This window comes from Bubalus kerabau, chromosome 17 (assembly GCF_029407905.1).
Source record: "Bubalus kerabau isolate K-KA32 ecotype Philippines breed swamp buffalo chromosome 17, PCC_UOA_SB_1v2, whole genome shotgun sequence".
NCBI classification, from domain to species: Eukaryota; Metazoa; Chordata; class Mammalia; order Artiodactyla; family Bovidae; genus Bubalus; species Bubalus kerabau.
Window position 1 is genome coordinate 37,514,686 of NC_073640.1, and position 12,292 is coordinate 37,526,977.

The 12,292-nt window shown below is 43.5% G+C and overlaps 1 protein-coding gene and 1 non-coding gene across 6 annotated transcripts in view; one reads left to right on the forward strand and one right to left on the reverse strand.

Annotated features, from left to right (window-relative positions):
- CMTM4 (CKLF like MARVEL transmembrane domain containing 4) overlaps positions 1-12,292 on the reverse strand; it is a 79,085-nt gene that overhangs the window by 28,650 nt on the left and 38,143 nt on the right. The window lies entirely within an intron of this gene.
- On the forward strand, positions 681-753 carry TRNAG-CCC (transfer RNA glycine (anticodon CCC)). The gene has a single exon. It is a non-coding gene; the product is annotated as a tRNA-Gly (tRNA).

Here is a 12,292-nt window from a genome sequence, read left to right on the forward strand (position 1 = left end):
AATGTCCAAGCTACAGACCTGAGAGATGCAGAAATTAAAAGGAAACTACCTGCTTGGGAAAGGCAGGGACGCCCCCAGGAGCTAAAGGCACCCAGTCTGGCAGGGAACACGAATTGGGCAGTAGTTAAGCAAGGGAGCCAAGGGGGCCAAGGCAAATAAGTTTCTGACTGTTGAGAAGAAAGGGAGAGATGAAGACAAAAGCGGGGAGGCTGCTGAGGGCTCAAGGCAGTCAGAAGAAAAGCAGGGACTGGGAGGCCAGCTCTACCAGGGGCGCTCCAGGCTGTGCTTGCTTCGTTCGAACCTCCGAGGGCTTTGTTTTCAGAGGACAGAAGGGTTCAGGCTGCTGCTGCTCCAGAAAGCTGTCTGTTGGTTGGCCTGAAGCTGGCCCATGTCACAAGGCTGACTCCAGCCAGTACTCTGACCTGTTGTTCAAGCTGGGTTCTATTGTGTAAATAAGTTTGCTATTTTGGAATCCTAAACCCATATGTAAGTTAAGAGCCAAACTCAGCAGACTGCATTTCCATTTCTTTTTCTGGCAAGACTCTTACCTTTACCATAAATTATTATACTTAAAACAGCGTGAGCTCTAGGGCACACATACTAAACCCACACGTTATTTGTTGGCAATGGCTGGCCACAGTTTATCAGTTTCAGACCAATTAAAACAGGCTTCTGGGGCTTCCCTGGTGGTCCAGTGGCTAAGACTCCGTGCTCCCAATGCAGGGGACCCAGGTTCAATCCCTGGTCAGGGAACTAGATCCCACATGCCACAACTAAGACTCCACATGCCAAAACTAAAGATCTCACATATTGCAACTAAGACCCGGCACAGCCAAATAAACAGATACATTAAAAAATAAAAATAAAAAATAAAACAGGCTTCTATGGGGACATTCAGTGACTGAGAGCATGCAAACAATATTATCCAATGAAATGCAAAAACATTTCCTTGCTTTTAAAAAAAAAAAAAAAGTCTAGAAAATGTGGTTGATGATATAATTGCACATGATTTCAGAAAACCACAGGACGGTCAGCATCTTTCCTGCCAAAAGAATGCCCACAACAGTTTACTGCAAAAGCTACCCTTCCCCCAAAGCTGCATTTTCAGACCATGTGAATCAGTAATGGAGTGAAAATGATGCGCGTGTAGAAGACACAGGAAACAAGCCCTTCAAACCATACACATCTGAAGATGTTTAGATGCTGCTGGCGTCTGGGCTTTCTCTGCCCTCTTCCTTTCTGGTGTCCTAGCTTCATGGGTGAAGCTGAAATCCCGGGAAGCAGTGGCACATCACCAACGCGATTCAAAAAAGCAAAACCTTCCCCCCCACTTTTCCTTCCTCTCCTTGCTTTAATTCCTGGGCACCTCCTACACCAACATCTCTGACAAACCACCTCAACAGATGTGAAGAACAGGACAGCTTTTCTCAGTGAATGAGAAAGCAGGAGGCCATGAGCAATTTTTTGCTAAAGATTAATTGAGGCCAAAATAGAGATGTGAATGGTGTGCCTGAAGAACTATGGACAGAGGTCCATAATATTGTACATGAGATTTTGAACAAAACCATCCCCCCAAAACAGAAAAGCAAGAAGGCAAAGTGGTTATCTGAGAAGGTTTTACAAATATGTGAAGAAGAGAAGCAAAAGGCGAGGGAGAAAGGGAAAGGTCCACCCAACTAAGCGCAGAGTTCCAAAGAACAGCAAGGAGAGACAAGAAGGCCTTCAATGAACAATGCATAAAAACAGAGGAAAACAACAAAAGGGGAAAGACCAGAGATCGCTTCAGGAAAACTGGAAATGTCAAGGAAACACTTCACCCACAGATGAGCACAATAAAAGACAGAAACGAAAGAGACCCAGTAGATGTTGAAGAGATCAAGAAAAGATGGAAAGAATACATGGAAGAATTGTACAAAAAAGATCTTAATGAACCAGATAACCATGATGGTGTGGTCAGTCAGCCAGAACCAGACATTCTGGAGGATGAAGTCAAGTGGGCCTTAGGGAGCACTGCTGTCAATAAAGCCAGTGGATGCAGTGAAATTCCAGCAGAGCTGTTCAAAGCCCTAAAAGATGATGCTATCAAAGTGTTGCACTCAATATGTCAGCAAATCTGGAAGACCCAGCGGTGGCCACAGGACTGGAAAAGGTCAACCCTCATCCCAGTTCCCAAGAAGGGTAGTACTAAAGAATGTGCTAACCATTGGACAATTTCACTCATTTCCCATGCTAGTAAAGTCATGCTTAAAATCTTGCATGCTAGGCTTCAGCATGGGCTTCCCTGGTGGCTCAGATGATAAAGAATCTGCCTTCAATGTGGGAGACCTGGGTTCGATTCCTGGGTTGGGAAGATCCCCTGGAGGAAGACATGGCAACCCATTCCAGTATTCTTGTATGGAGAATCCCCATAGACCGAGGAGCCTGGCAGGCTGCAGTTCATGGGGATCACACAGAGTCGGACATGACTGAGCAACTGAATGACAACAGAGAATTGCATATTCTAAGAGGCCAGGAAGAAGTCTACCTGGAAAAGCCCAGCACAGTCCTAACAGCCCCCAGCGCTGCAGCAGCATCATCCAGCTGAGGAAGGGTCCCAAAGGAGAGAAGCCTCCTTAAGTGGCCACACCCCAGGGCCTTGTGCATATATTCAGGGACTTACACTCGGGTACCTCCCCCTGCACCTTAGCACACAAATCCAGGCACTGGATTACAAATTCAGCACAATCTTGGTATACTGGTGTCCCCAGCACCGGCAGTACCCTCCAGAATGTGTGACCCTGTGGCCCTCCTAAAAATCCAACATTTGCTGGGTCTTCCCTGATGGTCCAGTGGTTAAGAATCTGCCTGCCAGAAACCCACACAAAACTGAAAAGCAATTTTCCACCAATTAAAAAATAAATAAATTTAAAAAAATAAATAAATAAAAAGGTTTAAAAAATGAAGAAGAAGAATCCGCCTGCCAGTGCAGGAGACACCACCAATTCGATCATTGTCCAGGAAGATCCCACATGCTGCAGGGCGACTAAGCCTGTGTGCCACAACTGCTGAAGCCCACGAACTCTAGAGCCCTCAGTCTGCAACTGCTGAGCCCATGTGCCTACAGCCTGTGCTCTGCAACAAGAGAAACCACTGCAAAAAAAAAAGAAAAAGAGAGAAAGGAGTCACCGCAGTGAGAAGACCAAGCACCGCAACTAAAAGAGTAGCCCCTGCTCACTGCAACTAGACCAGGAATGCGTGCAGCAACAAAGACTAGCACAGACAAAAATAAATAAATAATAAATACATAAAATTTTTAAAAGATTCAAGATTTGCTGAGTCCTTCTACCACAGGTCAAATGCTGTGCTGGACAGTGTCACAAGATTCTCTCCCTTTACTTAACCTGCACCTGATCATGGGAGGAACATGGTTGGTTTGCTTGTTTTTAATTGAGATGTAATTCACTCGCATCATAAAAATCATCCACTTCAAGTGTACATAGAATTCAGTGGTTTTTAGCACATTCAGTGTCATGCACCCATCACCATTATGTAATTGCAGGATGTCTTCATCCACGAGAGGAACATCATTTCTAAGCCCCACCCTATTGATAAGGAAAATGCTGCTAAGCTGCTGCTGCTAAGTTGCTTCAGTCGTATCCGACTCTGTGCGACCCCACAGACGGCAGCCCACCAGGCTCCCCCGCCCTTGGGATTCTCCAGGCAAGAACACTGGAGTGGGTTGCCATTTCCTTCTCCAATGCATGAAAGTGAAAAGTGAAAGGGAAGTCGCTCAGTCGTGTCTGACTCCTAGCGACCCCATGGACTGCAGCCTACCAGGCCCCTCCGTCCATGGGATTTTCCAGGCAAGAGTACTGGAGTGGGTTGCCATTGCCTTCTCCGAAGGAAAATGAGGGAGCAATATTAAACAACCCAACCAGGATCAGCAAGTCTCTGGCAGAGCTGTGGTGAAACCCGGTCCCTGAACCCCTCACAGCACTTGCCGCTGCTGATCACCCTCCCATCCACCCTTGGCTTCTGCTCCTTCCTTCCCATCGCTCCCCGGGGCAGTTCCCTCTGCTGCTTTCTCACCAGATGTGTGTACCCAACAGATTTCCCTGACCCCGACTCTCTCTCCCAGATCTGCTTCTCTAGTCTGAGCTCCCATCTAAGCCCCGGATGCAGGCTGCACCTAAATGTCCCCAGTCACCCACAAATGTGAACACAAAACTCCCTCCCTGATGCAATTAATGGCATCGCCAGCCGTAGGCAACAGTCACTCAGCATAGTAATTACAGAGTTGGGGCTCTGGGGTCTCCTGATCCTGAGTTCTAACTTCAGCTCTGCCACTTACTAAAACTAGCTCTGTGCCCTGGGTACACTGCTTCTCTTCTCTGGGCCTCTGTGAGGATTAAACACTGTAAGACACTAGCCGCACACCCAGCACACAGTGAGTGTAAAGTACAATAAACAGTAGCCTTTGTCACGATTATGCGGAAGGTCCAGCAGAACTCACACGCAATCCAGTCTTCATCAAGCTGACTCCGGTGGGGAAATGTGTCCAGGTTGCAACATTTGTCAGAATTTCCTTGTGAAGGACAAATGATATTCCATCATATGTGTATACCACACTCTGTTTATCCATTCCTCTGTTGATGGACACTTGAGTTGCTTTTATCTTCTGGCAATTGTGAATAACACTGCTATGAATGCGGCTGTAGAAACATCCTGTTTGAGTCCCTGCTTTCAATTCTTTTAAGTTCTACTCAGGAGTAGAACTGCCGGCTGTTGTTCAGTTGCTCAGCCGTGTCCGACTCTTTGCAACCCCATGGACTGCAGCACACCAGGCTTCCCTGTCCTTCACTACCTCCAGGAGTTTGCTCAAACTCATGTCCATTGAGTCAGCGATGCCATCCGATCATCTCATCTTCGGTTGCCTCCTTCTCCTCCTGCCCTCAAGGCAAGAATACTGAAGTGGTTTGCCATTCCCTTCTCCAGGGGAACTGCTGGATCATATGGTAATTCTACTTGTAATTTTTAGGAGTTAAAAACTGAAGCATAAGAGAAAAAGAAATGAAAGTATAAAAATCAAAGTAGTTAAGTAAACCCCTTAAATCGCAATAGAAAATATTAATATGAAATTATTTCTTTTAAAAAATAGCTGTATCCATTGAAAAGGGCTAGAAACAATAACTTAATAATGATAAGCACCTCAAGTGTCCAGAACGAGGTTCTGAATATTATTTCCCACTAACAGGAATGGAAACTTCTTGGAGAAATGACTGATTCCAGGCCTGCAGCAGGACTTACACAAGATGAGCATGTCAGAAAGCAAGGATGCTCTAAAGACTACTGCGACTAAGGATACAAGTCAACTTGAAGGGGCTCCCAACAGCCAAGAGGACGATATAAGCATCAAAATATTTATTCATTAATTTATGTATTTCATTAAAATAACACCTAAATCTTGGTTTCTAAATACCGTTCTTTTTCACTGAAAGGAACCAGGGTTCCTTGGAGCTGAGGTAGAAGAGTTTGAGATGAGTCTTTAAACCTTGTGTAAGAGAGTGAAGTGAGCATGTCTAAAGGGCACTAGAGCCAGTTCAAAGGGGCTTTCGTTGGCCAAACCCAGGACAATCTGATCAAAATAAATACTGATAGCTAAGTATTAAAACCCACTGATAACATATGAACTCATGAGTCTACACTGATGTAAACAAACAGGGAAGAAGGGAAAACTCTTCCTTAAGATTGAAAATCCTGCTAATAAATACAGAAGGAATGATGGATTCATAAAATTTCCATCACTGGCAATTGTCATAAATAATACTTGGTTCAAGCAAGAATCATCAGTGGATATTAAAAATACTGAGTGAAAGCTGGAGAAGTTATAGGATATTTACAGTCTAAAAGTATCTCCCCCACAAAAATAGTTACTAATGACATAGAAGAATAACAACTTCACAGCAGAGAAGTGTGGCACACACCACTTTAACAAAGTTAAGATCATCGGGAATGGAACAAATCGGTATCATTTGCCTCTGAGGTGATGCGCTGAAAAGAATGCATCATCATTTCTGTGGTATTTCTAACAATACCACAAAACAACCTGAATCGAAACAGCAGACAATATCAGACAAACCCAAACTGAGGGACCTTCTACAAAACAACTAGCCTGTATTCTGGCAAAATGTCAATGTCATGAAACACAAAGGCTGATACCCCACACTCAAGGAGATGGAAGAGACGTGACGAGTGAACGCAACATCAATCCAGGACATTCTTGTACCATAAAGATCAGTTTTGAGACAATCAGGGAACACAACTCAGGTGTACAGGTTAGCAATTGTGTCAGGGTTAACTCCCTGACTTCCACTCTTGTACTGAGGTTACATAAAAAGTGATCTTGTCTTTGAGGATTCTGAAGTATTTAAGGACAAAGAGGCATCAAGTCTGCAACATATCCTCAAAAGATTTAAAATATTATAAAAATACACAGATACACATGTGTACATATATACATATGAACAGAAGGAAATAGAAAGGATAAAGCAAAAATGTAAAAATTTAACATTTGGAGAATCTAGGTGAGAGTATGTATGATTTTATGTATGATTTTATACTCTTGCAATCCTTATATAATACTGAAATTATTTCAAAATAAAGTCTTTTTAGATGACCACAAAATATTGAAATATATTAAATACATAAAAATTCACAAGTTCCCTGGTGGCTCAGACAGTAGAGAATCTGCCTGCAATGCAGGAGACCCAGGTTAGATCCCTGGGTGAGAAAGATCCCCTGGAAGAGGGAACAGCAACCCACTCCAGTATTCTTGCCTGGAGAATACCAAGGACAGAGGAGCCTGGCAGGCTACAGTCCATGGGGCTGCAAAGAGTCAGACATGACTGAAAAACTAACACCATATCACAAGTTTGTATGGACATTACAAGGAGAAAGAACCCACTGTTCAACTGTGGAAGTTGCTAAAGCATCAGCTTGTTATTAGGACTACCAGTAAGTAAAGGAAAAAAAATCAAGCATGTACCCTGCCTTTCCTATATAAACTGTATTTCAGGGTAATCAAATGGATGATGAGGGCACGTTCCTTACAGAATCCCAGCTAACAAAGGCAGAAGGACTGATGGACTTAGAGAATCACCATTGTGTAATGGACCAAGGCCAGAGTTTCTCACTCCACCTAAAAACGAGATGGTTTTAACTTTGCTGGACTCAACCAAAAACATTCTTTTTCTGTACTTCACTTATCAAAGTCATTCTTCTAACTCCAATTTGAGTCAGTCTCCACTAAAGCTTTCTCTGGCTCTTTCTTCTGCCAAACCAGTCTTATCTCTCTCTCTGATTTCCTGTAGCTTTTGGTCTCTGCTAGTGGTTCACATCTTTGGTTCATCGCCCACACTATGCCTACCCTGCACTCCAGGTTTTCATGAACTCAGCAGTACTGACACTGTGGGCTAGATCGCTTGCTGCAGGGATGGTCCTGTGCACTGCAGATGTCTAGCAGCATCGCTGGCCTCTACCCTCTAGATACCAACACTTACAATGACTTCAACTGTCACAGGAAGGGAGACCCCAGTGGTGACAACCAAAAACTGTCTCCAGATACTATCAAATGCTCAAATGGTTCTCATGAAACAATGGACTGGTTCAAAATTGGAAAAGGAGTATGAAAAGGCTGTATACCGTCACCCTGCTTATTTAACCTATATGCAGAATGCTGCTAAGTCGCTTCAGTTGTGTCCGATTCTGTGCGACCCCGTAGACGGCAGCCTACCAGGCTCCTCTGTCCCTGGGATTCTCCAGGCAAGAATACTGGAGTGGGTTGCCATTTCCTTCTCCAATGCATGAAAGTGAAAAGTGAAAGTGAAGCCGCTCAGTCATGCCCAACTCTTAGTGACCCCATGGACCGCAGCCTACCAGGCTCCTCCATCCATGGGATTTTCCAGGCAAGAGTACTGGAGTGGGTTGCCATTGCCTTCTCCGATATACAGAATACATCATGTGAACTGCCAGGCTGGATGAACCACAAACTGGAATCCAGATTGCAGGGAGAAGTAGCAATAACCTCAGATATGCAGGTGACACCACCCTAATGGCAGACAAGGAAGAGGAACTAAATAGCCTCTTGATGATGGTGAAAGAGGAGAGTGAAAAAGCTGGCTTAAAACTCAACATTCAAAAAACTAAGATCATGGCATCTGGTCCCATCACTTCATGGCAAATAGATGCGGAAACAATGCAAACAGTGACAGACTTTATTTTCTTGGGCTCCAAAATCACTGTGGGCAGTGACTACAGCCATGAATTAAAAGATACTTGCTCCTTGAAAGAAAAGCTATGACCAACCTAGATATTGTATTAAAAAGCAGAGACATCACTTTGCCGGCACAGGTCCGTGTACTCAAAGCTATGGTTTCTCCAGTATTCATGTATGGATATGAGAGTTGGGCCATAAAGAAAGCTGAGAGCCAAAGAATTGATGCTTTGAAATGTGGTGCTGGAGAAAACTCTTGAAAGTCCCTTAGACAGCAAGGAGATCAAACCAGTCAATCTTAAGGGGAATCAACCCTGAATATTCATTTCATTGGACGGACAGATGCTGAAGCTGAAGCTCCAATACTTCAGCCACCTGATGGGAAGAGCCGACTCACTGGAAAAGACCCTGATGCTGGGAAAGATTGAAGGCAGGAGGAGAAGGGAATGACAGAGGATGAGATGGTTGGATGGCACAACGATTCAATGGGCATGAATCTGAGCAAACTCCAGGAAACAGTGAAGGACAGGGAATCCTGGCTGCAGCCCATGAGGTTGCAAAGAGTTGGACACAAATGAGCAAACTACAACAACAAATTGTCAAATGTCCGCTGGGGGATGGGGGCAAAACCTCTTCCCACCTCCAGTGGGAACCAGTGATGTAGTTCATGATTATTAAAGGCTGTTAAGCCACTAGGTAAGAGGTTGATGAGGAATTTTAAACAGATAGATCAAATTCAGAACACTTATATCTGAAACTGAGTCCTAAAACTGAGTTTCCCTGCAGTTTATGATTAACTTCTATATTCAAAACTTTATTCCCTTTCTTGTCTCCCTCCTGTTCCCCCTAAGCACTGAGGAGTATCAAGAAAAGAAGGGGACTGAAACTGAGAAGGATCATGAAGGACCTTGCTGGGTACAAAAACCCCTCTCTGCCCCTCGTCCTCGTTTGTAGAAAAGCTTTAGCCTCCCAAGGCTTCTAAACAGCAGACTCAGTAGTTACTAATTAGAGAAGAGAAGGAATACAGAAACAAAGGAAAAGCAGTTAAGCAAGAAAAGTAATGATGGCTTAAACAATAGTTCAGTGATAAGGCAGAGCCCTGATCCTCCACAAAGGACATACAAAATTATCTGACCCACATTTTTGAGTCAGACTGCAAAAACTGTGACCCATACCCAGGTGGAGGATGGTGACTATCTGCTGCCCACAAGCATGGAGCCCCTAGGCTGGTTAAAGCCAGAAGGCTGATGAATAAGATTACAAAATCATCATCCTGTTACCTCACCATCAACCAATCAGAAGAAAGTCCACGAGCTGATCCCCAACCCTGCTACTCTCACCAGGATGAAAGCAGGAGAAAGAGCATCTTTCTTTACAAAAGAGAAGTCATTTTTTTACCTAAGCTATTCTATTTTTGATCTAAGCCTGGGCACAATGCTTGTCCTTGAATGGAGCTTGGTAATTAGTGATCTTAAGGGAATAAAAGAATTTAGGAACACACAACTGTTATCAGGCAGGAAAAGTTAATAGTAGCAAAGATAATCTATCAGTTGTAAACACTCCCAGTTAGGTTTCAACAGTAAAGACGAGCCTGAAGTGCTCAAGCACCATATATTAACAGGAACCTAAGGGAAGATGAAGAGATCTCTAGTCTTTCCCATTCTGTTGTTTTCCTCTATTTCTTTGCATTGTTCCCTGAGGAAGGCTTTCTTATCTCTCCTTGCTATTCTTTTGAACTCTGCGTTCAGATGCTTATATGTTTTCTATTCTCCTTTGCTTTTCGCTTCTCTTCTTTTCACAGCTATTTGTAAGGCCTTCCAGACAGCCATTTTGTTTTTTTGCCTTTCTTTTCCATGGGGATGGGCTTGATCCCTGTCTCCTGTACAATGTCGCGAACCTCCGTCCATAGTTCATCAGGCACTCTATCTATCAGATCTAGTCCCTTAAGTCTATTTCTCACTTCCACTGTATAATCATAAGGAATTTGATTTAGGTCATACCTGAATGTGACTGGTGATAGAAGCAAGGTCCGATGCTGTAAAGAGCAATATTGCATAGGAACCTGGAATGTGAGGTCCATGAATCAAGGCAAATTGGAAGTGGTCAAACAGGAGATGGCAACAGTGAATGTAGACATTCTAGGAATCAGCGAACTCAAATGGACTGGAATGGGTGAATTTAACTCAGATGACCATTATATCTACTACTGCGGGCAGGAATCCCTCAGAAGAAATGGAGTAGCCATCATGGTCAACAAAAGAGTCCAAAATGCAGTACTTGGATGCAATTTCAAAAATGACAGAATGATCTCTGTTCGTTTCCAAGGCAAACCATGCAATATCACAGTAATCCAAGTCTATGCCCCAACCAGTAACGCTGAAGAAGCTGAAGTTGAATGGTTCTATGAAGACCTACAAGACCTTTTAGAATGAACACCCAAAAAAGATGTCCTTTTCATTATAGGGGACTGGAATGCAAAAGTAGGAAGTCAAGAAACACCTGGAGTAACAGGCAAATTTGGCCTTGGAATACGGAATGAAGCAGGGCAAAGACTAACACAGCTTTGCCAAGAAAATGCACTGGTCATAGCTAACACCCTCTTCCAATAACACAAGAGAAGACTCTACACATGGACATCACCAGATGGTCAACACCAAAATCAGATTGATTATGTTCTTTGAAGCCAAAGATGGAGAAGCTCTATACAGTCAACCAAAACAAGACCAGGAGCTGACTGTGGCTCAGATCATGAACTCCTTATTGCCAAATTCAGACTGAAATTGAAGAAAGTAGGGGAAACCACTGGACCATTCAGGTATGGCCTAAATCAAATCCCTTATGATTATACAGTGGAAGTGAGAAATAGATTTAAGGGCCTAGATCTGATAGATAGAGTGCCTGATGAACTATGGACGGAGGTTCATGACATTGTACAGGAGACAGGGATCGCCCCATGGAAAAGACCATCCCCATGGAAAAGAAATGCAAAAAAGCAAAATGGCTGTCTGGGGAGGCCTTACAAATAGCTGTGAAAAGAAGAGAAGCGAAAAACAAAGGAGAAAAGAAAAGATATAAGCATCTGAATGCAGAGTTCCAAAGAATAGCAAGGAGAGATAAGAAAGCCTTCCTCAGTGATTAATGCAAAGAAATAGAGGAAAACAACAGAATGGGAAAGACTAGAGATCTCTTCAAGAAAATTAGAGATACCAAGGGGACATTTCATGCAAAGATGGGCTCAATAAAGGGCAGAAATGGTATGGACCTAACAGAAGCAGAAGATATTAAGAAGAGGTGGCAAGAATACACAGAAGAACTGTACAAAAAGATCTTCATGACCAAGATAATCATGATGGTGTGATCACTCACCTAGAGCCAGACATCCTGGAATGTGAAGTCAAGTGGGCCTTAGAAAGCATCACTACGAACAAAGCTAGTGGAGGTGATGGAATTCCAGTTGAGCTATTCCAAATCCTGAAAGATGATGCTGTGAAAGTGCTTCACTCAATATGCCAGCAAATTTGGAAAACTCAGCAGTGGCCACAGGACTGGAAAAGGTCAGTTTTCATTCCAATCCCAAAGAAAGGCAATGCCAAAGAATGCTCAAACTACCACACAATTGCACTCATCTCACACACTAGTAAAGTAATGCTCAAAATTCTCCAAGCCAGGCTTCAGCAATATGTGAACCGTGAACTTCCTGATGTTCAAGCTGGTTTTCGAAAAGGCAGAAGAACCAGAGATCAAATTGCCAACATCCGCTGGATCATGGAAAAAGCAAGAGAGTTCCAGAAAAACATCTATTTCTGCTTTATTGACTATGCCAAAGCCTTTGACTGTGTGGATCACAATAAACTGTGGAAAATTCTGAAAGAGATGGGAATACCAGACCACCTGACCTGCCTCTTGAGAACTCTGTATGCAGGTCAGGAAGCAACAGTTAGAACTGGACATGGAACAACAGACTGGTTCCAAATAGGAAAAGGAGTACGTCAAGACTGTATATTGTCACCCTGCTTATTTAACTTATATGCAGAGTACATC